Below are 22669 nucleotides of genomic sequence, written 5' to 3'. Positions count from 1 at the left end.
GACTTACCAAGGTAAATCAGAGAATAGAGTGGCAGTGGGCCCTCCCTGTTCCAGGGCTTGAGCATGCTGCCTGGACACTATACTTGGTCTTTCCCAGTCTAAGTAAGACTGGACTGAAAAACTAAACTCAGGTCTCCTACACAGAAGAATAAAGTATTAATCACAAGATCTCCAGGGCAACTCATGTCACAGTCATGATTCTACTGTCCCAGAGGGCAGGAAACAAGGTGTGAGAGGGGAACCCAGGTTATCCTAGTGGCAATGCAGAACATTCAAGGACCTGGATTTAAACTGAAGCAGTACAGGATGATACTCGTAGCAGAGGATGATACTAGCCCTTTAAAGGTAAAGGTACAGCTTTGTGAAGCCTGGTCCATGGGACCCAGGCTTGTGGATGCAATGTTTCCTGTGCATTATAAACCTGGACTTACAATTGCTGACTCTAGGATTCTCAGCCATGCTAACATAGCTACACGGTAGAGCTCATGACTCAGATCTGAAATCTTGGGCTTGGGCCTGAGACATGGTGGCACTTGGACTCTGATCTTGTCCCCTAGCAGGGTCCTGAGTATGTGCTGACCTAAGTCAGACTGGTCTGTGTGCAGACTGAATCAGGACTTGATCTCAAACCTGAGTCAGAACCTGGGCTTAGAGTGCATTGGCTAGTGCTCCTGTGCTGCATCAGCTGATCCAAATCTGGGTCAAGGAGAAAGATACCCAAAGCTAGAGAGATTCAGAGCTGAGGAGCTGCAGGAAATGAGGTTGCAGGTGCCACTATCCCCTGTGGGAGGCAGGGGCAGTGACAGCCTGCAAAGTGAAAGGAAAAGTCTGTAGCCCAGGGTGAGCTGCAGACTGTTGTTTGTTTTGCCTGCGTATGAGAAATAAAATTGCCTAAAAGAGAGGGTGGGTATGGCAGGGGGCCCTGGGATGAAGCCCTGCTTTGTTGCATCAGGTCCCCTGCTGGGTTTTAGTTAGTTTAATATGTCACAAGTGCAAGAGAGATCCCCAGCCAAGGGTCAGTGAGAGAAATTCTTTGCGATGAACTCCCCCCGTGTCTATCTTGCCATTTCTTTCTCTCTGCTCAGAGATAAATTCTCTGCATGTGTCAAGTCTGATCTGCTCAGAGCTCCAATGAGAGCAAGAGGCACTGAGGAGATGAGACAGGAATGCAACAGATCCCCAGGCTGTGACGAAGAGCTGAGATTCCTTACTGCACCCTATAAGGGTTACCCTGTCATAAATGATTGTTTGTCAAAGTCAATATGCATTTTAACACAAAAATGCATCTTTCATCTGGGAGCTCCACATATCTGGAATTCTGCACAGCTGAGGACCTTCCAACAAATGAGGGAGATGGGGAGGAATAGGCAAAGAGAAGGGGAAGTTGTCTGTAGCAGAAAAGCAAAGCAGATAGGAACTATTATTTATAAATTTCCCCTCCTGCTCCACAGTCTATGCATAGTTTCATGGTCAACCTTTCTGGTAATGCTGCAAATCCAGGGCTAGGGCCAGGGCTAAGAGTGTCTGTTTTTCAACATTTGAAAACTGAAGCTGCAAAGGCTGGAGGCAGGAAGACAAAGTAAATGAATGCTGGCACACGTTTTTACATAATCTAATCTATAGAAACAGACCGCCTACAGATCACAAGAATTGTAATCATTGGGGAGACTCAACTCCCCCTACAAAAAAGCCTCCCTTGTTAGCTCAGCCTCTTTCCAAACTTTTTGAGACGTTTTGGTGGAGAGGGAACCCACTCAGACACACTTCCTGTTTTGGTTATTGTTGGTCCAGGGCAGAACACCTTGGGAATCATGGTGCAGTTATTTTTTTTCTCCAATCCCACTAATTTTATAACTGAAGTGTCAGTTAGACACTAGAAAACCCATTTTAATATAACAGAAGAATAGCCTCACCTACACCATCTTCAGGGCTTTTATTCCTTACTGCAATGTATTGGATTGAATACAGTTAGAACCCAGGGATGAGCATTATTGTAAAAAAAAATTAAGGAAATGTACATGCTGATCTAGTCATTGATGCTTAAAGCAGGCTCTGCATATGCACACACAGATTATAACTGTGCCCCAGGCCTAACTTTCTACAGATACAGTATCTAGTCTATAAACATGTAGCAACCACCATCTTGATCTACACTGGAGCTTGAACTTGTGATCTCCAGAATAAAATATGTAAGTCTTGGTAGCTCGAGTGAAAGAAACAGGTGCTGAACAATAAAGAAAGCAGTATGCTCTGTGGATTGTGCACAGAGGAGAACACATATTGACCACTGTATTACATATTTGCTCTGGACAGTGGAAGCTCACCCCCAGGTACCTGAGGCCCTCTCAATTCAAGCAAAGCATTTCTCATGCAACTGCCAACATTTTGGCCCACACAAGGGATTGAACCATGGACTTCCAAAACTAAATGCATGAACATCAATAACTGGGCTCACCAAGCTCTGTGGCTAGAGCTATAACAAACTTGTGTCCTCCCTGGATACGTGCTAAACTGGCAATCTACAACAAAGGCTAGAGAGTAAGCTGCAGGAGTGGCCTTCCTTCATCTCAGTGGGCCACAAGGTTGAAATTCGGCATGTGTACTAACAATGACTCCAAGAGTAAGGTTAAATACATTGCACTTGATTATCCTTCTTTATCATGCCTTTCCCATGTGAAGTGGTCCATTATGAGGGGCAAATTGAATTGTTGGTAAAAGTTACATAAAGAAGCAGAGGGAGCAGGCAGCTCTCACAATGTTGTGTTGCAATCTGCATGCATCTCACACATGCCCTTGCTTTAAATGTGTGTCACTTCTCATTTTGGTTGACCCTCCCCTCCACTTCAGCCCTACCCCTGCTCCACCTATTCCTGCAAGCTCCTACCAGCCTCTTCACTGCCTTCTCCCTCACGCTCACCCTGTCCTTCCACCTTTCTCTCCCTGCTAGCACTTCTGGAGCACCACAAATCGGCTGATTTGCTCCCTGTCCCCTTTCCTTCCATTCCCTCCCAGAGCTTGAACACTGCAAATTAGCTGATTCACAGCATTCGTACTCTGGCAGACAGGAACAGGAGCAGGCATGGGGCGCAAATAACCTGATTTACAGCCTTCCAAAAGTAGTGAGAAGGCGACGAAGGAATGGGTAAGTGCAGGACCCCCAGTATGCAAGAGGCATGGAGGGAGAGGGCAGAGGAAGGTTGCGTGGGAGGCACATAAAACCCTGAGCAGTCACAAGTTGCCTCAGGTTGCCCAGCACTGTGTTAAATAACTCATCATGTGGCTGTACTCTTCATCACCGGGATAGCACCATCATGTAGGTGTGTAGATAACTGTACTTATGTCACATATTTCTCCTACATTTCTATGGCACTTACACTCAGAACCATAAAATAAAAGACATGTATATGCCAGCATATTCACCACTAGAAAACTCACCTGCCCACCAATCCACATAAGCTTTATATTAGATCCTGAAGGTCATCAGTTTCAGGATTTGTCAGACAGGGGCAGAAGTGAGTTCCAGAATCAAATGTTCTGTCCCCTATCTCCTGATAGATAAACCAATTCAAGCATCCCAGATGATCTCAGGGGCTTGCATACATGCACACACACACTCTATGAACGCACTGCAGCTCTGACTGAAATTGACATTTACACACAGACGGACACGTGGACAGATGTCTGTTCTGGCTTTCACCTCACGTGTTCTACATATTATATAAGACTCAGATGATAGGTAGCTGCACTAGTCTGTAGTGTCACAGATAACAAGCAGTCCTGTAGCACCTTAAACACTAACAAATTTATTTGTTAGGTGATGAGCTGTCCTGGGTAAGACCCACTCCTGACAGTAACAGTCTAGTCCAAATTGGAGGAAATGGATCTTATCAACAAAAGTTCTTGACCTAATACATAAACATATGAGTCTGTAAGGTGCTACAGAACTGCTTGTTATGTTATATAAGAATTTCATAATGTCTTTCCATAGTATGCTTAGTGAAACTGGGTATTTTGCCAGATTCCAAAATGGCCTCATTTATCATAAGGTCTGTAAAATAGCACAGATTAATGAAGCCACCTCTACATTTAATAGCTTTTGTGTGAATACAGTGCTTATGTATGGTTATGTATTTCCATTGAGTCTAGAGTGTCTATCCCTACAAACTGTGTGTGTGATTCTGTCTGTATCGATCTGTGAACGCAGTTCTGGGAGCATGGGTCTGAATGTGCATGCAGCTAGATGTGGTTGGGGGCTGGGAGGGGGTTGCAGGATAAACTGGGCCTGAGGTAATGTTTTTTGCATTCCTCTTTGTGGCAACTGTATGCATATGTTTCTTTGTGTGTGTGAGACAGACAGACAGACAGACAGAGGGAGGTTGCATGCAGGTGTTTGTTTATGCGAATGATGGCCTTTATATCATAGTATTATTTATAGCTGTCACTTCAGAGGCTGGCAGATGAGGCAGTACAGGCCTTTATTTCTCCAATGTGCTGGGGGAATTTCAGATAAATAAATGGATTCTGGTGAAGTAATTATCAGAACCCTCCAGAGGCCTGGCCTTGAAAACAACATTGCACATGCCAGCTTCAGAAGAACTTTGTGCTCCTTGAAAGCTCCTCCAGGCAAGGAATACAATGCAGCTGCAACGGTAGCGTAATCTAGGGCAGGGAATGGCCAGGGCTAAGAGTGTCTGGTTTTCAACCTTTGAAAACTGACGTTGCAAAGGCTGGAGGCAGGAAGACAAATTAAATGAATTAGAAACTGAGGTTAAAATCCAGGCTGAGTCATTACAGAAAAGGGCCTCAGTCTGGTCTCCAATGAAGATGTGGTTACACTGCATACAAAAAAAGCATAAGACGTGCCACTGTCCAACAGCCCACATCAACCTTTATGTGGAGGACTGGGACCTTTATGAAATCTTCCTCACAGAGTTTCCTGTGATAATCTGCTGGAGTAGGGACTTTGTTCTGACCTAAGCACCTTGAAAAAGGAGGAAGTTTAATCCCCACCCCGGTCATTGTTTCTGGGGCTCTGCCAAAGACAATGGATGTCTATCTGGAGCTGCTGTTCCTCGGGCCTGCCTTTCAACTCCGCCATTCGCTGATACCCCTGGACACCCCTCACAAGAGACTCCATAGAATGAGGGTTGTGCAGCAAAGTTAATAGTTAATTCAATCAGCAATATCCACTGTAAAATCGACAGGGGGCTAGTAAGGGCACCATGCTTATTCCATGCAGCCTACCTAACCGCAGTGCCATTGGCATCATACACATTCTTTCCTCCTTCCACATAAGATTCCCAGGCCCCCAGAAGGGCTAGTATGCAGCTAATGGGAATGATGCACCTGCCTTAATTCCATGGGGTTTTGTCTCCTCTGATGTTGCAGGCAGAGGGAATAATTTGGGCCAATGTTTTTGGTTCCTCATTTTGTTGTAAACAAGAACAGTTACTATGTAACTAAGCAGCTATTGCTACACAGATAATATCATCATTGCGCTTGAATGCGTGCATGTTTATGAGTCAATGTAGTGATGTACACCACGTGTCTTAAACTTTTTCAGACCACAGAACACCAAACAATATTTTTACCTGGAACACCTATGAAAATCTTCTTCAAAAAAATTGTTGTCAGATCAAAAAACAAAACCAAAAAATACAAACCCAAACACCAACATATACAACAAAACCAAAAGCAAGTATTAAATCAGGTATCATAGCAATGAAGAAGTAACATTGTGTCTGCTTTTAATAACAGAAAATATTTACCATCAGTGTATGATATCAATAGAGTATCGGATGCTCGTGGCACACCTGCACGTTGGTTCTGAAACACCGGGGTTCTGCAGAACATAGTTTAAGAAACACTGATATACTCTTCCGTGTGTGATCACAGATTGCATTTATTTGTGTGTAATATTTGTGCATGGCTGCTAGAGTGTATTTGTGTGTGCATATAACAAGGTATATATTTTACGTGTACTACAGAAAATAGGCATCAGTGAGCGTGCATTTGTAGGAGTGTGAAAATGCATTGTGTGTGGGCACCCGTATGCATGTGTGAAATTGAGCAAATCTGTGTTTCTCCAATTAGCTGCATCCATCTGGATTTCCTGCATCTCTTCTAATTCTCGTGTTCTCTTTGTGCATATGCACGTATCCCTCTGCTATCAGGCATTTCTCTTGGCCTTTTTGTGCTTGTGTTTACTGTGGCTGAATTCAGAGTCAATCCCTTGGCAATTTCTCTTTGTTGATGACTCAGGTAATTGGATATGGTGTCTTGGAAGGCTGCCAGGCATGATGTCATATCTTTGCAGGAAAGATGTCCTAGGTAGGTACTTGATACACCAGCCTCTGCCTCATCTTGGGCAATGTTAAGAGCTCTGAGCTGGGGTCAGAGGCCTCCCAGGCCAGCGCTCCTTTTTGACTTGTTCCTGCACTGGAATCTTGGCATCTTGCAGATTTTGTACGACATCCCTCCTTTTATCAGTTCACCAGCAATTCCAAGCCTAGATAAACTGCTTCCCATGGTGATGCATCCAGAAATCATATACATATATGCTGTCCACAATATTTATGTCCTTTGACATTTCCCACTTGAACATCCTGAAAAGTTCTGATTGGCTCTGCGGCGATGTTCCAGGTCTCTAGTCAGTCCGCTTGAGATCACCAATCCAACTCAGCTTCATGAGGGTGTAACAGGCAGGAATTGGCAGGAACAAATAACCTCAGAACAACCATATGGAGGGAAAACATGTATGGATCTAATTTGGAAACAGGTCCTGGTGCAGCAAGACATTATTGTGATATAGGAGTGTGGAGAGCATAGTTATGCTGAAGATGGGCCCACTTCTGAAAAAGCTTTGGCTAAGAGCCCAGTACCAAGAATAGACAGAAGGGGCAAAGTATTAATCTCTAGATTATGATGCTAACCAAGAGCAGCTGACCAAATGCCCTAGCAGTTGCTCCAAGGAATATCCAGAATACAAAATCTGAAAGCATGTTCCAGCATTGTGGTGAAGAGAAACCAAGTCAGCAGACAGCCTGAAAACAGCCTGCCTACACAATTTGGGATTGGTCCATGAATAGGGAACAAGTAGAACAACCTGAACAAGACCTGACCTCTTGGCTCCTTGGAAAGCCTAGAGGTCAAAGAACAAAGCATTATTAATATTATTATTATTATTGGTGCCTTTTTTGTAAGAAAAGAGGAGCTGGTACTCAGCTGGCTCTCCACCGTCCACCCCCAGCCAATCCTGGCAAGGACCAGCACAAAAAGCACTGATTATTAATATTAATAATAGTAACTATTGTGGCACCCAAGTGCCCCCACATAGGGTCCATTGTGCTATACAAACTCATTGAGAACAAAATGACAGTTGCTCCCCCAAGGGAGCTCACAATCTATGTAGATAGAAGAGACAAGTGTTACAGATACGTAGTACAGTAGAAAGAAACAATGAGACATTAGGAATATGAGAAAAGGAAAACAGCTAAAGAATCTAGACCAAAAACTAATGTCATTGAGTCAACTGGCAACCAACATGTTTGCTTAATTATCCTTTATAATGGCAGCATGATTCCATCCATGCAAACTTGGTGGCCCATAGAAGTGTCATATCATATCCAGCTGTCAGTCCTGCCTCCCAAAATGGATCACAAGGAGAAACTGAATGGACTGGTCCTAGCTGGGGAAGCAGAACTTTCCAACCCAAAGCAGGTAAGTGGAAATTTGCGAGAACATGATTAACCAGGAAGCCCTAACCACAGGATGTGGATGGAAGCTTTTGACCTGAAGTTGCAGATGAGCCACGCTCACAAATTGTTTCCAACTGGCAACCTGCGTGAAATGAACTGCTCACTCTTAGCTCAGTTCCTACTGAACAAGAGCCCACATTGTGAAGGTCTCCCTCATATCTCCCATTAACTGTACCTTCACAATCTGCTAAGCTTCCATTTGTGACTTCACATATTGTAGACTTCTCCAGTCCCCAAGTCCCACCTCCTCCTTCCACTGCCTTGTCCTAACCACGCCCCGCCACCCAATTTCACCACAAGCCCTGGCCTTGGTGGGCCTGTTGCAGGGCAGCCAGCAGATGTTAGGCTCTCCCCTGCACCCTCCCCACCACACAATCACCTTGGCAGCTGAAAACCACAGGGATCTCACCATGGTGGCTGGAAGCTATGAAGAAACACAGCATTCGCTCAGCTTCCCCCGCCTCCAGTATTCACAGATTTTGCCATTCACGATGGTGTCAGGAGTGTTCCCACCACAAATGGTGAGCGTTTCCTGTATTATCATGAGACTTGGCAACATGCTGCCTGAGGGACCTTAGGCAAGTCACTTAATGTTAGAAATGACTCCAGCAGCTTGCAAACTGCCAGCAGTGCATGGTGGATAGTTTGACGGTTCATTGGGATGTCCACAGAGACTATTCTCCAGTGCTTACACCAACTATTGGGTGACACTGTGGCTGCAACAGCAGGGCAGCTGCCTAGAGAGACTTTTATTTGCAAACCATACTAGCTGTTAAGGGCTGATATGTTGAGGTAAGAATGGCGTTTTTTTGTATTTTCATCCCTTCCAATTTCTTACCTATGAAGGGAGGAAATTGAGGATAAAGTTCAGCTACATAGCATGGCCACCCATTGTGCCCATCTCCTGACACAGGAGGCATGCTCCTAGAAGAAGAAGAAGACATGTTGCAGCAAGCTATGGAGCTTCTAGTGATGACAACAGCTGCTGCTGGTAAGTACTCCATTCTGAGTGAATGCAGGTTAACCAGTGGAACTTTATTAAATACTGTGGATTGCCATAGCCACATGACTAGTTGCTTCCAGCCTGACTCTGACTATTCCCTAAGCCCCTGATGATTTCCCAGTTACAGTCCCTCCAGGGAACATGGGCCCTTTCACTCCAGTTCCAGAGACAGGAGCCATTCCCCACTGGTATTGTGATTCAGGAGATGTCAGCATGACCTTCTGTTTATTTCTTTGTTATGGGCATCTATCTCATCAATAACGTCCACGGGAATTGGGGGAGTATACTTGTTAGTTAGTTGTTTCTCCAAAATCATGAGGGAGTGGAAAGGGAGTTAGCTGTAGTTTGTGAGAGGAAGTCACAAATATGGAAGTTATTGTCTCTTGTTTCTTATTGCCAAAACCATGAGTTTCTGTCTAAATATACTATCAACCCAATAATCACATTTTAAAAAACCCTCCCTTATGCCACTAATACTCAAGTTTATTGAAACTGAAAGACTATTTCAAATCTAATTTACTTTTTACAATTTATGTTCTTTTTCTACCCTTTGCATGTCACTCGTCTCATAACAGTGAAACCATAATGATCAGCCTCCTTTGTGTTTCTCAAGCATTTGTCCATAATTACTGGGTTTAGGTTTCCCATATCCTGGACGGAAGTTTAAATGCAAAGTAAGAATGTGTATTTATTGAAATGTCATATTGTGTAAGCCTTTATCTTTTGCACTCCTTCCCCATTGTCATTTGTGGACATGTCCTTTTTAACTACAGTTGAAATTTGACCTAATTACTTTAGTGTCCCCCTTTAATGTTCTGATCTATTGTCGAGGTAACGATGTGAGAATTTAACAGTGATATTGGGATACACAATGAATGCTGATAAAGGTCCTGCAGCCCTTATTCATATAAGTAGTCCCAGTGAAGTCAAGAGCTGCAGGGTCTCATTCACATGAGCAAAGCTACAGAATCTGGCTCTAAATGATTATAAACCATGTCCAGACAGTCACTAAGGTTACGTCTACACTGCAAAATTAAAACCCAGATCAATAAGTGTCAGAGCCTGATTCACGTGAATTGGGTGTGTGGCACTCTGACTGTGGGGCTAAATATAGCAGTGCAGACATTCCCACTTGAGCTGGGTCCCAGGCTCTGAAAACCAGTGTAGTGGGTGGGTCTAGGAGCCCAGCCAAGCAGGAACAGCTACACTGCCACTTTTAGCCATGCAGTCAGAGACCAAGTGAATTGACCAGAGCTCTGAGATTCGATGCTGTGGGTTTTCCCTTGCAGCATAGTACAGACACTACCTAAAGCAGAGATGAGCAATCTTTTTACACTGGTCTCCACCTTCCGTCCCTGCAATTAGCAGCACCCTTCACCCCCTCCCCTCCAACCCGTCTAATGTAATCCAAATAGATGGAAATGTTGGTTATGTTCATGTGAAAAAGGCCTTTTGGTATATGTAAGAAAATAAGTCTGTAAAATGTAAAAGCTTTATTTAATTGGTATACAAATGTGGATACATACACTTAAAAACAGTAACATAGTTCAATGTTTTTAATCAGATGGATGAGCCTGAGACCAAGCAGCTGATTGTGCTGCACCCCCACTTATGAAATTTCATGGCCCCCTCAGGGGGCCCACCCCCACTTTGCTCACTCCCATCCTAAAGTGACTGTCAATAGATACATTGGGTAGGATACTTTATTGTGCCTGGGATAATTTATCAGATACAGTCTAAAGTTTCTTGGATGCAAATCATGAGAAGCGCAGGTAGTGATGTTAGGAGTCAACACGGCCTAATCTTTTGAGTACAAAAGTTTATTTACCATGGCTACTTTCAGCAATGGGGGACTTACCAGTAGAACAGCACCCCTGGGTTTTAAAAGAATTGACCAAAGAGCTCACTATTGATTTTTAACAAATCCTGGAACACAGAGCCTTCCAGGGCTGGCCCACCAAGGGGCAAAGGGGGGAAGAGGGAGTTGGCCCAGTGGGCCTGGAGCTCCTGTTTGCCACCACTGCTACTGCAACAGTGGAGGCAGCCAACACCGAAGTGTCACACTATGTATTCCAGACACCACTGAGGGACAGGAGCAGGGGCGGCGGGGAGGGGGCTCACCACAAGCCAGGCAGTGCTGAGGGCTGGCTGTCCAACCCCACCTCTTCTGCCTGAGGCCCCGCCCCTTCCAGAGGGAGAGAGCAGCCGCGCGCACGCGCGCACACACACACACACACACGCCCCTTATCCCGCTGGTCCAAGGAACTGGAAAAAATGCACATGCCAATATTTAAAAAGGGTAAGGGGAATGAAGTGAAACATTAGGCTGGTTAGCCATCATTGATCCTAGGCAAAGGCATGGAAAGGAGGATACATAAGACGCAACACCTTACTTCAGAGCTAATAGTTCTTTGTGTGAGTAGAGTCGGCTACTGTGACTTGGAAACACACATGGAATAATTACTGTATACTGAGTAAGATGGGAACACAGGAGTGCTTTATAGAGTAAGTTTTCTGAGCATTTTTACAGGAGCTGCTGGAGTCAGTGAATTATGACCCCCACCATAGACCAGGTACGTCATGAATGAATGTCTGTAAATGGTGAAACTCAGAGATAGTAGGTTCTGTGCTGGCAAGCAGCCAGATGAGCCAATGTGAAGAGAGAGGGGGATTTTTAAATTGAAGCAGTCACTGCTGATGGGGTCTTTCTTTTGTGTGGCCAAAGGAGAGAGACATAGAGATGGTTTAAGAGTGAGCACGCTTGGAGAATTCAGTAAATATCCAGGCCTTAAAGAAATCTGGGAATACAGATATGTAAGTAGAAAGGAAATGGTTAATCTGACGCAATCAGGTTTTTTTCTTATTTTGGGTCTGATGCAGGACTTCTCAGGCCTGCACACCTCTGTACATTCAACGAAGGGTCCTGTGGCACCTTATAGACTAACAGAAAAGTTTTGAGCATGAGCTTTCGTGAGCACAGACTCACTTCATCAGATGCTGCTGCACCCCTCCGATACTTGACACCCTGTACATTGTAACTTTTAAACGGAATCCCCTGGAGGTAATTCTCTCTGCTCTAATCTACCTTTTTAGTTGCTCTGTAACACCTAACAGCCAAGTATGCTTTATCATGTATATCTTTTGTTTTGTTAATATATCACCTTTTTAAGGCAACGATTTGATTCCTGTATCCTAGATAAGGGTCTGTGTGTGAGCATGCCTAAGAATCAAAGGTCAGCTATTGGACTGCAGCCTAATCTCCTCCTCTTTGTGTTAAAGCTCTCCCCTAAAGGAGGGTTAAGAGCTTGGGGTTATCCCACAAACTGGGGGTTTACTGATAGAACTCGCGGACCGTCTACACACAAAACTCAGCACTTTCCCTGAAAGCATTTGCCTCTCTGTGATGAAGAATAACACTTCTCTCAACAGATTACTGATGCTCCAGGGGTACTTTTGTTGATAGAGAGGTCCTCCATGGCGTCAGCCAGCTGGACTCCGGAGGCGCCCTCTCCACCACAAGCAAGGGTCTATGATCTGTGCCTCCGGCCACGGTTAAAGGCACACGGAGCCCAGGAAGCCCCATAGTAGACAGCAGACAGTGTGCAGGCACGACAGGAGCTCTGCCAGGGCTATGTGCAGGCTGGGATGTGTGGCGGAGGTTGGGGGCATGGACAGCCACTTGCCCCTATTATATGGAGTTAAACCAGCTCCTGGGAGGTGAAGATGGTGTGTCCAGCAGTATGGCCCTCAATATCGGGGAGGAGGCTCCCCCACCACAGCAATAGCAGGAGCTGGGGCAGGCAGGAACAACCCCCAGAGCCCCAGAACAAGCTGGACTTGGACTCAGAGTCAAGCCAGGGGACCCTGGTAATTGCCCTGGACTCCAGCCCCTCAAGCAGGGTGATGTCCAGGGTTGGGTGGAGGGTCCGGTATGGACGGGTGCACCACAAGCCTCACCAGGCCAGCTCTGGCAGGACCACACACTGTGGGCCCATGTGCACAGCTGCGTGTCCCACCCGGAACCAGTGGGCAGCCCCAGGACCCCGGAAAGGCAGACACCCCAGCCACAGCTGGGTGGGGGCCAGCCTCATAGGCAAAAGTCCAAACCCGAAAACAACACTGAGGGTGTGCCCTGAGCACACAGGCACACCCACGGCCACTAGGCAGCACTCTCACCAGTGGATAGCACCGTGAGTCATACATGTGGGAGGGGGGCAGAGTTGGCAGGGCCAGTCCACACCAGGCTTGCTTGCCACCCATGCTGGGACCCTTCAGTGCCCAGACACTTGTGGCCCACTAGATTGTGGTGCAGCAGGGCTCAGGGGGGTGGAGCGGGGGGCCCAGTCCTGTGCAGCAAGGCTCACCATAAAGGGCACACATGTCTGTGCTCCTGGGACATCCTCATCCCACATATCAGGAGCAGGGGCTGCTGCTTGCAGTGGGTGGGGGTGGGGCCTTGGGGTGGACTCACCATCTCACCCTTTCTCCTTACAGCTTTTTCATCAGAGCGCTGGACCAGGGCCAGCCAGCCCTGTCACAGGACCGGCACCAGACAGCCCCAGACATGGAGCGGCCAATTTGAAATGCATTCATCTCCATATTATTTTGATTCTTGAAAGCAGAATTTTTTTCAGATGTTATTGCTGCTGCTGCTGTGTTATTGCAAGCTCCACTGCACACATTTCAGTTTTATCTGCACTGTTCCTGTGACACATGCCACTCAAAGTGATGGCTAATGACTGCAACTTCAGATGACAGGAAGCTGGAAGGCACACATGAGGGGCAAGCATCACACCTTTGCCATCCAGACAGTCTGGATAAGAAACTCGCCAACAGCAGGTGCAGCTATGCTCAGCTAGCTTGCTCTCTGGCCTTCATCTGCCTCAGCAGAAATATTAGTTCTTTACCGTATTTAGTGGCATTATTACTCTTGGCACTGTACAAGTCACAGACATGTTCCCTGCCCTAAAATCATGATATTCTACATTAGATTCACTAATTATATATCCTGGGTGATTTCTCTGTTTATTAGATTGTAATCTCTTTAGTGTTGGGACATTCTTTCGATATGCATTTGTAGAGTGTATATTACTATGCACACCAATTCTGACTCAGGTCTCTGGAAACCTCTGTAATAGAACTAATAAATATTAATACTGGCCAGGACCATTTAAAAGGAAACTACTGCAAGAAATCTCATCCATCCAATCTGCTGGGGCCGACTTTGCATGTTGGGAGAGGCAATTCTCTATCTCACGGCAGGTTTCAGACCTGCTGGCTACCCTCACCTGGTTTAGCCCGCTTGTTGAAGCGGTTTATCAGGGCGTGGCCGCAGCATGCTACAACTTCTTGGAGCCACAGGTGAGAGCTGGGTGCCAAGTGGGGACCAAAGATGCACGAACTGCCCCCAAAGAGACAAGACAAGTCCCCATACCAGAGGAGCTACCCCTCCCTGCACACCCCACACACCCTAATAATTGACATAATCGTCAGACATGATGGACTACCTACAAAAAAATATTGCAGGAAATAGTTACTTACTAAGAACTTAAAAACGTAAGTACCTCTCTAAGTCATTGATCCCCTGAAACATTCAAGCACATGCTTAACTTTATGCACTTAAATCTATTAAATTCCATGGTTTAAGTTAAACTTGCTTAAGGACCAGAAATTTAAAAGTATAAAGGTGCCTAATTCCCACTGAAATCAATAGGAGCTAAATATCTAAACGTCTTTAAAAATCTGGCTCTAAGTGCTTTGCTGACAAGAGATGCTTTGCTGAATTGGTATCCAATTCTCCATGCTAAAACTTCACTAATGTATGAGAAAGGAGGAGGCAAGAAACTATGAATCAAGTCAGCTTGACTTGGATAGCTGTGAAGCTACTAGAGCAAGGTATAACATATTCAGTTTATGAATATCCGGAATATAAGAAGTATTTACTATCAGGTTAAGAACAAATCATACCAAACCAGCTTGATTTTCCTCTTTGAAAGGATAACTGGTTTGATGGATGGGGGTATGCTGTAGACATAGTATACCAGGGCTTTAGCAAGACTTTTGATAGAGTCCCACAAGACATTCTGATAAGTATGCTGCAGAAATGCTGGCTCAGCAGAACTACCATTAAAAGAATACATAATTGGTTAAATAACCACAAAGAATAGTTGTTAGTGAAAAGATATCAGATAGGAAAAGGTCCTCAAGTGAGGTTCCACGGAGCTCTGTTTTAGGTCTCATTCTTTTTAACATCTTTGTTAATGACCTGGCTGTAGGAATAGAAAACATACTGAGCAGATTAGCAGATAACACAAAGCTGAGGTCGTTGCAAACACTTGGGAAGGTGGCACTAAAATTCAAAGTTGTTCTTGATAAATTTGAGAACTGGGCTAGCAACAATAAAATGAAATTCAGCAAAACAACAAAAACAAATGTAAGGTGCTACAGTTAGGGAAAAACAACCAAGCATACAAATATAGATGACTACCCTGAGAGAAGCACTGCTGAGAAGCATCTGGGAGCTGTGATGAATTATAACCAAAATTTGAGTCAACAATGAGATGCTGTTGCAAAAAAAGCAAATGAAGTTTTTGGTTTGACTAACAGAGAGGCATAGCATGCAAGTCAGGGGAGGTGATAATACTGCGCTACTTGATGCTGATTAGGCCTCAGCTGGCGTATTGCGCCCAGTTTTTGTTATTAATATACAGAAAAGATGTAACAAGAGAAACTAGAAAGGATTCAGAGGCAAATGACAAAGATGATCAAAGGGATGGAATGCAGCTGTATGAGCAAAGACTGACTCAACTAGGTATGTTTAGTTTGGAAAAGAGGATACTAAGGAGGTACATGAGACCAGTCTTCAAATGCCTGAAGAAATGTCATAAATAAAGCTGGAGAAAAGTTCACTTGCCGTGGGGTGGGACAAGAGGCAATGGATTCAAACTACAGCACAGCAGATTTATAATAAATTTCAGGAAAAGCTTTCTAACTGTAAGAAGGGTAGAACAATAGAACAGACTTCCTGGGGATGAGGAGAAGCTCCTTCCCTGAAAGTTTTCAAAAGGAGGCTGGATAAATGTCTGTCATGAATGGTTTAGACCAGTGGTGTCCAATGCAAATTAAAGGACTGTCACAGTCCTGCCCTGCTGCCATAGCCCCCTCTCCACTCAAAATAACTGCCCCTCCCATAAAAAATCTGCTGGGAACTCACCAGAGCCGCCACTGCTGGAGCTGCCATGCTGGGGCTGAGCCACGCTGGGCCATGGGGATGGAACCATGCCAGGTCCTGCCACTAGAACTGGTCTGGGAGTTGTACCTGGCCATGGGGCTGGAGCCATACCAGGCCCTGGGGCTGGAGTTGTGCCAAGCCCCAGATCTAGAACTGCTCTGGGCCCCCTGTCTGGAACTGCACCAGGATCCCCGCTGGGCCCCTGCAGCTGGACCTGCCATTGCCGCTGCCTCCATGCACTTATTCCACCAAATGGTGGTGCCACATTTGCCACACCATGGTGTCCAGTTCACCACATGCAGAGAACGATAAGTGTATTGGACACCATGGGCTGAGACAGAACTAAGGGAAAGGATTAGACTAGATGACCCTTGGATTCCCTTCTAGCCCTAGGTTCAGTGATTCCATGCACCAATGACTCTGGGACCCTCTGTATACTTCTGAGTTTTGTGAATATGTGAACGTGTGAGTAAACACAATTTTAAAAGAAGGGAGACCACATCTCAATATCCTTTACCCACTAGTTTCATAACTGAAGTTTAGTTTTAATTATTTATAATACATTGTACAGTAGTAAACTTCATCATCATCATCATCATCAACAACTATGAGTTCAGCGCCTGTCAGTGTCTGATGCCTCTCTTACTATTTCCTTCCATCTTTCCCTGTCCAGTGCAGAGTGGCTTAGTTTCTGTAGACAAGCTCCGCACTAATCTACTATATTATCTATCCTTTCTCTGTGGGGTCTGCCTCTCCTATTTGAACCATCCATTATGCCAAATCCTATGGCATTGATTTTTTGTGTGTCATTTATTCTGCATATATGCCTAAATAGCTGTAACTTGCATTGTATAAGCTTCTGCAGTAGGTTCTCTTTTGGATGTATCTTCCTATATAATTCCCCATTGGTGACCTTCTGCATCCATCCTATTCTCAGGATCTTTCTATAACAACTCCTCTTGAATGCCAATATTCTTCTCTCGAATCTTTCATTACCACCCATCTCACATCTGTACAACATGCTTCTGGATACACATGTTTTCAAGATGCCCAGATTCATTCCTAAGCTAATCGCTTTGCTTTTCCAGATCTTATCCATTGCCGTCAAACTCGCTCTTGCTTTCACTATTCTAGTTGTTATTACCTTCTTACAGTTTAGATCATACGTTACGTTGCTCCCCAAATACGTGAACTTCTCTACATTCTCTAGTTCAATCCCATCTACACTGATCTTCTTTCCTATTTTCTTATCTCCAAATACCATTGTTTTTGTGTTATCGTATATTCTATAAAATTAAATCACATTAATATGAAACTTCACTGCAGAATTTCATCATTAAATCTTTACTGAGAAATTGGAAGACCTCACCAATTTTGTGTATGGTCCACTATGTTTGCCAATTACAGAAATAAAATTTAGTAAGATTCTACTGCAGTAGAACCTCAGGCAAACACCAGAGTTCTGAATTGACCCAGTCAACCACACACCTCATTTGGAAGCAGGCAATCCGGAAGCAGTAGAGACACTCACACATATACTCAAAAGGCAAATATAGTACAGTACTATGTTAAATGCAAACCACTAAAAATAAAGGGAAAGTATAAAAAAAGATTTGACAAGGTAAGGCATTTTTTCTGTGCTTGTTACATTTAGATTAAGATGGTTGAAACCTAAGCTAAATACTAAGGGAGGACATGACAGAGATTTTTTCTACTTCATAGTAAATTTTCAAAACTGTAGTAAGTCAACATTCCATTGTAAACTTTTGAAAGAAGAACTAAAATGATTTCTTCAAATTTACAGACATTTTGGAGTTAGAAACAACATCCATTCCTGAGGTGTTTGTAACTCTGGCATTCTATGTATACAGTAACAATATAGAAACAGGAAACACCTAGAGCCACCCATGGGTGAAAATACAAAGTGAGTGTAATTTGCACTGAAGACATGGCTGTCATCATCTATTGGTGAAAATAGAGAACTTTGAATAATTTTTCTAGTTTGCATAGTGCAAGAGAAAGGTGGGATGAGGGAAAATAACTAAAATGACTAATAGCTATTATACATAATTGGTTAAAAAACCACAAAGAATAGTTGTAAACCTATAGCTTGTTTTGATTAATTCCAAGATAAAATGTTGGTAGATAAGTGATTTTAAACTGGATTCTTACATTGTAATTATAGCAGATTCTGGTATCATACAACACACAGACTGGTCAATATATGGAATTGCAATGTCACAAACTAGAAATATGAGAAAGGGTGTACAAGCTGAACCCCTCCAATCTGGGACTCTCTCATCCCGCAACATCCATAATCTGGCATGATTTTAGTTAGCCAGATGACCACTTATCATGGGTGTGGCCAAGTTTCCCACATTCCCATAACATTTGTTTACAGCCACCAGTCCTAGCTCACAGTGTTCAGTGCTGCTATTTAGCTGTAATTTATCCCTACATGTCTTCTAATGCTACTAACCAATACTGACCTCCTGTAATCTGGCAAATTCTCTTGTCCAGCATCGGTCAGGTCCCGAAGGCGCCAGATTAAAGAGGTTCAACCTTTACTGGTGTTGCATAAACAATATCTTGGTGGTTTGGGGGCAAAGTAATGCAGACCAAGAAAAGCATCCAGTCCAACACCTGTAACTGGCATTAAAATCAGATGGAGGCCCTAGAACTCAAGCCTTGCATTGAGATTGTCTGGTGCCTGTCCTTTGCATAGGATCTATATATTGCATACAGCTGGGCATGTCCAAGCAAACTGGACACACATGTGTTTCAGACTTTCAACACATGAAACTTCTGTCTTCTTATCTATCTAATCTATATTCTCATAAAGGTCCTCTTCCACAAGAACCTCTCAAGGAAGAATAATCCCACCTAAACATAAAAGGCCAGCAGTCTAATTTTCCTTCCTACTTGTTCAGGTAGTTGGCTGTTTTTTCTGAATTCTTCCTCTCTCCTCCCCTACATAACTTTGTTATTACTCTTTCTCTTTTTTCACCATTCCTTCTTACTTTCACCTCTTTTTCCTCCGCTTCCACTTTTTCTTATTTGCCATTTTCAGTTATGACTGTGGCAAAATCAAAGTAGTAAATTTTATACTTTATTCCCAAGGCTGAGAGATTTGTATAGTTTTGGCCTTGTCACTAAAACAGCCCTGTCTTTTATTCTTCCAAGCTGCACATTTGAGATTAACAGTTTCATAACTCCTAAAGAAAGTAGCTGTGAGAAGATCTTGCTGCAGAGAAAGACTCTCTGAGGTATTTTGGGGCATTTCCACAAAAAGTTCAATGGGAAGAAAATCAAAGGGGAAAAAAGGTTCAGGAGAACTAGCAGTTTCTCAAAGAGACATGATTTAAGGCACAACAGCAAACTATTTGGATGCAAAGGAATGCTATAAAGAATAGCAAGAGGACAGTATGGTTACCTCACGTGCTCTTTAATGACCTGATGTATCAAAAAGGAATCCTACAAGACATGGACATATGGATTAATTGCTAATGATTAATACAGAACACACATGTAGGACAAAAATCAAAAAGCCACAAAATGAGTTACACCTTGACAAACTGAAGGATTGTTTTGAAATAAAAAAGTTGAAATTCAACAAAGTGTGAAGTACTACACATAGTAAGAAGAAAATCAAAGAGCACAGAGTGAAGAATAACTGGCTAGGCAGTAGTATTTTAGAACAAAAGCTGAGGATTATGGATCAACAATATGATGCAGCTAAGAAGCAAGCTTATATTCTGAGATGTAGTAACATGCATGTCATATATGACACAGAAGGTAATTATTTCACCCTACTAGGCGTACGTGAAGCTTCAGCTGGAGGACTGTGTCCCATCTGGGGTGCCACACATTAGGGAAAATGTGGACAAATATGAGAGACCTCAGAGGAGAGCAAAAACATGACAAAAAGTTTAGAAAACCTGAGCTATGAGAAAGGTTAAAAACCTCAGCATGTTTAGTTTTGAGAAAAGAAGAGTGAGGAGGGATCTGATAACAGTCTTACCAATGGAGACTGTGGAATCCATCATTAGAGGTTTTTAAGAACAAGTTACACAAACATGTCTCAAACATAGTTCAAAGAGGAGTTTACTTAGTCCTCACTCAGCAGTGAGGCAATGAAAGAAGATTACCTCTTAAATTTGGGGAGATGATGGCGACTTCTTCGACCTCTCAGGTGAATGCTCCGAAGACAGAAAAAAAGTTGTCTGAGACCATCCTATGTTAATATAGGATCAAGACTGGAATCATCTCAGAGTTTTTCTATCAAGCCCTTCTGCATCTTTGAGGCAAGATAGTACTCTGCCATGGTCAGACCAACAGACCAAAGAGAGTAAGTACAGATGCCCTATCCCTATCTATTAATACCAAGACAACTCACTCTTTTCTTGGACCAGGCATGAACTCCACTGAAAAGTGTCCAGATTTTGGGTGGCAACAGGTGTGTTTGGAAGCAGTTATTCCCTGGTTTCTCTTATTTTGCTTATATATAGGAAGAATGGTAACAAGTGATTGTTTGTCAGACCTAATAGGTCTTGAGATAGCTTATGCAGAATTGGCTGAACTCTGGCATGGTTTCGGGTGGGTTGTAAGTATCTCTCTTCAAAGACTGTGTTAACAGTTTCTTTCAGCAGCAGCCCATGCTGCTCTCATGCATCTTTTACCAGCCACTGTGACACACAAGCGATGACTACCATCGTACTCCATGAATATACTGAAATTTGGGTGGAAGGAGGACTTTAGGGAACTTGGGGACTTGGTAGATGCAGTCCCATCAGAAGCGAGTTTAAGAAGAAAAGCAACTGAAGATAGTTGGGAGTTTTTCAAAGAGACATTATTAAAAGTGCAAGAGCAAAATAGTGCACTTCACAAAAAAGTATTGCAAGAGACCACCCTGGCTCAACTAGCAGAACTTAAATGGTATAATACTCAAAAAGGAGTCCTCTGAAAATTGGAAAATAAGTCAAATTACAAAGGATGAATATAAACAATGCAAGTACGTAGGGCAAAATTAACAAGGCAAAAGCACAAAATTAGTTCAAACTAGCTAGAAATAGAAAAGGTAACAAGAAACATTATTCAAATATATTACAAGCACGAGAAAGACCAAGGACAGGGTAGACCCCTTACTCAGTGAAGAGGAAAAAACAATAACAGAAAATATGCAAATGATAGAGGCACTTAATGACTTCTTTGTTTTGGTTTTCACCAAGCTTAGTGGCAACTGAATGCCTAACATAGTGAATGCTGGTGAAAATGAGATAGGTTCAGAAGTTAAAATAGAAAAAAACAAGTTAAAAATTACTTAAAAAAATTAGATGTCTTCAAGTTACCAGAGCCTGATGAAATGCAACCTAGGATTCTCAAGGAGCTGATTAAGGAGATATCTGACCAATTAGCTATGAACTTTCAGAAGACTGGAAAAGGACAAACATGGTGCCTACCTGTAAAAAGGTAAATAAGGGCAACCCAGGAAACTACAGATCAATCAACTTAACTTCTGTGCCAGGAAAGATAATTAAGGAATCCATCTGCACACATCTGGAAGATAACAAGGTGATAATAGTCAGCATGGATATGTAAAGAACAAATCATGTCAAACCAACCTGATAGCTTTTTTGTATAGGATAACAACTCTTGTGGATAAGGGGAAAGAGGTAACTGAACTACCAAAACTACAGTAAAATTTAATACAGTCTTATATGACCTTATAAATAAACTAGGAAAATAAATCCTAGACAGGGCTACTATAAGGTGGATTCATAACTGATAGGATAACCATTCCCAGAGAGTAATTATCAATGGATCATAATAATGGCATGGCATAACAAGCAGGGTTCCACAGGGATCAATTTTGAGAACCTCTGTTCAATATCTTCATCAACGATTTAGATAATGGCGCAGAGAATATGTTTATAAAGTCTGAGGATGATTCCCAGCTGAGAGAGGTTGCAAGTGGATTGGATTATAATTCAAAATTATCTGGACAAACTGGAGAAACGGTCTGAGGTAAATAAGATGAAATTCAATACGGACAAATGGAAAGTACTCCTCTTAGGAAAGAATAACAGGTTTCACACACACAAAATGGGAAATGACTGTCTAGGAAGGAGTACTTCACAAAGGGATCTGGAGAGAGAAACACTGGTGTAGAACAGAGAAGAAAGACGACAGGTCTCAGGCCCTAAGGCACAAGCAATGTGAATCTGATACAGAGAGATCTAAAGGCCTAACAGCAATGAAGGGTCCACTGGCACCTTATAGACTAACAGAAAAGTTTTGAGCATGAGCTTTCGTGAGCACAGACTCACTTCATCAGATGCTGGTCTTGGACACATCTGATGAAGTGAGTCTGTGCTCACGAAAGCTCATGCTCAAAACTTTTCTGTTAGTCTATAAGGTGCCACAGGACCCTTCGTTGCTGTTACAGATCCAGACTAACACGGCTACCCCTCCGATACTAAAGGCCTAAGTACTCCTTACTTGACTGTGTCAGTTACAGTGCAGTGAAAAGGAGAACTGCAATATTTGAGGGATGTAAACAACCAAGACAATAGAATGGTCTCCCAAAGCAAATTAGGGAAGCGTCATTGTTTGAGACCTTTCACACTAGACTTTCAAATTAGTTCTAGAGAATTAGTTTAGATTAGTGCAGAGCTTAAA

This window comes from Carettochelys insculpta, chromosome 6 (assembly GCF_033958435.1).
Source record: "Carettochelys insculpta isolate YL-2023 chromosome 6, ASM3395843v1, whole genome shotgun sequence".
Classification (NCBI taxonomy): Eukaryota; Metazoa; Chordata; order Testudines; family Carettochelyidae; genus Carettochelys; species Carettochelys insculpta.
Note: the sequence above shows the minus strand (reverse complement) of the source record.